A 3723-nucleotide genomic window follows, 5' to 3' on the forward strand; every position below is an offset into this window, starting at 1 on the left:
CAGCACACGGTTTTTTTTGTAACGCTTACTGCGCAGTAACCTAATAACACGGTGCAGTAGTATATTAGCAAGGCTTTTGACCAGCACACTACTGCAGTGTTATTAGGTTACTGAGCAGTAAGTATCTCATGAAGACGCACCCACTATTGATGTATCATGCTTTAAATTCTTCCCACCAGGTCTTCCTACCTCAAGCTGCCTGTCTGAAGGATGAGGCAGTATTGTACAGTCAGACTCAGTACTACAGAAATACTTCATTAAAATATGGTGTGGCTACATATAATGGTTGACTGTCTGCCATCAATACTGGAACACTGGTTGTTACCTAGGAAAACTGCAATGCTCAGGGACCTATGGAAACATTTTAGATTGGACACTTCATTGGTGAGGCTATCGTAAAATCTGTGGTGGTCCAGACCTCCTTGACATCAAGCTATATAGTCCTTCTCTAACTGTAGCTTGCGACAGACTTCACCATAACTGGCAGTCACACTGGCTGATAACATCCTGACTGTCTTCTCCACTTTTTTGGAAGTTGAATAAAATCCAGCCTGCATTATAATGAATTTGGTGCAGCCGCCATTCCTGAGCAGCTCTAGTTTCAGATTCTCACTGTTCCTGTTATCTGAAACTATTAGAGCACAGAGTAAATTTGGCATATGGAGATGTCTCACCTGGGACTGTTTAGCCGAGAAAAGGGAAAACTGGATTGTTTTGTTCAGAATGGGCTTGTTTGCTCCATAATTGTCTCTCATTGTTCTGCTCTCCTTAAATGGTATCATGAAAAAAGGAAACTATGTGTTTTGTGGAAAAATGTGTACCAAAATTAAAGGACATATGCTTTCTTTATTCTTATCTTTGTTCTAACATAAAGGATGCAAATACCAACAAACAGAATGCAGGAGGCTATATTCTGTCCTTTCATACATGTTGTAAAGCCTGGTAAGTAAACTGTTAGTTAGAAAGATATCCTTCACATTGAAATACAGCAAAAGAGCTATTCACAGATAATTTGCATCAGGACTTTTATTGAAGACTCCCAGTTCTCGCACGAACATAAATTCTCCTCCTTTGGGCCAGAAATGTAAATGCTGTTCTTAACCACAAGGTCACCAAGCCAATCTGTTTGAAAAATTACACTGAAATCCTGCCTGTTGTTTGTACGTTAGTTTGGGATAATACATAATAAATACCTTGGCACTTCATAAAAAAGGTTTAGGGGCCAGCCTTTAAAAAAATATTTAGGCACATAATCAAAATTCATATAGGTGTCAGATCCTTAAAGGTGTCTAACTTCATCTGCCCATAAATACTTGTAAGGGTCTAGCCCTTTATGCTTACCAAAAACTTAAATATAACTGAAATTTTAAGCTGTTTTTTTAATGTTTCCTTCTGCTTGAAATAGGTGCTTTCCGCAGAAAATTTATTATACAAATAAAAATGACACTGACTGATGAAGCTAAAGGAGTGGCATGATATGTCATGCATGTGAGTGGCAAGCTGTTCTTCAAATAACAAAACTATCTCACATCAAGAAGGGGCAAACAACACAAAAGACCGACAGACCTGCATTTTGCGTATTGGCTTTTATTCCACCCAGGAGAACACAAAACACCTTCAGACTCTCCCCATGCCTGAAGAAGGGTGTTTGTGCCCAAAAGCTTGCAAAGAACACTTTTCCAACTATTTAGTTGGTCTAACAAAAGATATCACATTTACCCAGAGAACCTCGTCTGACTTAGTAAGTGGCACTTAGCAGTCCAGCCACATAGGCAGAACATAATAAAGAAGCTAAAAAAATGAAAATCAAAATACAAACTTCATGCCTTCATAGGGAATGGAAGACAGAAAAAATGAGACAAAGAATGTAATATAGTCCTTCTTGACTGAAAATGTATAAGAGGTAGGTAGGGCTATCTTCTCAGGAGCAAACTGGGGAAAAAATAGAGCTAATGTAACAAGATTTCTTTCCACAGAAATGTTTCTCAAAGAATGAATAAGAAAGTAGAACAAATGTAAAAATTAGGGCAGATGTAAGAGTTAAAAGATGGAAGAAAGGAAGATGCAGCAAGCAATAACCATCTGTAAAATGGCAAGTTTAAGGCCGCAACTTCTTGTCTTTGTAAAACAAAAAGGGCCAGCACCAGCAAGGTATGCTGGGAAGGGTTTCTAAGCGAAGGTGGATGTGTTTAAAAGGTTGGTAATGATCTTTTCATCACAAAGAGAGGTGCTTTTGGAACTAAACTGTATTTTCACCATTCTGGGACATCATGGTTGGGTTAAGATCCATCCCCAAATTTTCAAAGCTGATGCTCAGTATTTGGAAATAGATACATTGACCTCTCTCCTGTCATAAAAGTAGAGAAGCTTTTTGGAATACCAATTGCATCTTGCATGAACTTCTGTTATGCTTTTCTCTTTCTATTTCCAGGGGAGTCAGCACTCCCTTGCACTGTGCATTTTTTAACCACCTTTGAGGAACTGTCTAAGAGCAGGAAGTGCAGAGCTATATAGTAAGGATGACTTGAAGTAGAGCAATTAATCATGTCTCCATTAAATGATATTTTCCATGCTGAGAGATTATAAATGTAACTGTGCCGGGGAATTCCCCGATGTGTGGCAGCTTGTTGCTCCCAAACGTACGTGCAATCTGGATGGATGTTTCATATATCATCCCCCAAAGGCAGCTGCCATCTTGCGCTGGTTCCCTTAGTTGTAATTAGGAAGTGGTTGATCCTCCTCTGAGTGCACACTGGCACAGATCTCATAGATTTCCTTCCACAGGAATGAGCCTCAAACAATGCATAAGAAAGTAGAACAGAAGCTGTTTCATCCCTTCCTGACAGCAAGCTAGTTACGCCTTCATAGGATTTGTTTTTATTGTTCTAATTCTCATAGATGCAGAATCCTAGAGAAGCATTAAGTAAGAATCAGAGATTCGTGCTGATCTCAGTCACAACAAATAGAAACGCTGGAACATGTTGGATGCTGGTAATTTTTAGCCACTTTGTTTCAATGAGATTTAAATGAGACATTCAGCATCAACAATGTGGCACAGGGGAGACTGGGGAGATGCAGCAATTACATTCCAGCTGTTTGACTGGACAAGAGACATACCATTAGACAGAGAAAGCTTACTAGATACATTTCAACATCACTAGCTAACTAGAAAATGCCAGCGTTTCAAGGTTTGTGGCAAATTTTTTGGATTCAGAATTAAACTAACACTGTCCAGCCTTCATTCTTGCTCTCAGCCTTCCTATCACACTCACAATGAACTCTAACCTTATTTTGACTGAGGGGAAGACTCCGAGTTCAAACTATTTCTTCTCCCCAGGGCTGACCCCAGTGACAAGGCAGCACAGACTCTGGGAAGGATTACATATTGACAGGTAAAGGAATGAGCCCCTTCTCTAATGGATGGATGCTTGAGCCAAACACTGCTACATAGGCAAAAACCAACCCTGTCAGATACAGGCAGTCCTCCACTTACAACATTTCAAGTTACAGCATTTCACACTTACAATGTTTCTAAATTGACACTCTGTTTCAACCTTCTGATGTCAGTTTTAACTTTACAATGCTTGATCTGATGTGACACCATGACAGCAAATGAGGGGATGACCTAATTGGTGGCCTAGTGATCAATGGGAAGCTGGGTGACAGCAACCACGATCTGATCATCTTCACCATCCACCGTAAAGCTAGCAAGTCAGTCAGCAA

The sequence above is a fragment of the Gavialis gangeticus genome, unplaced genomic scaffold, assembly GCF_001723915.1.
Source record: "Gavialis gangeticus isolate Ggan-Ray unplaced genomic scaffold, GavGan_comp1, whole genome shotgun sequence".
In the NCBI taxonomy this organism is placed as follows: Eukaryota; Metazoa; Chordata; order Crocodylia; family Gavialidae; genus Gavialis; species Gavialis gangeticus.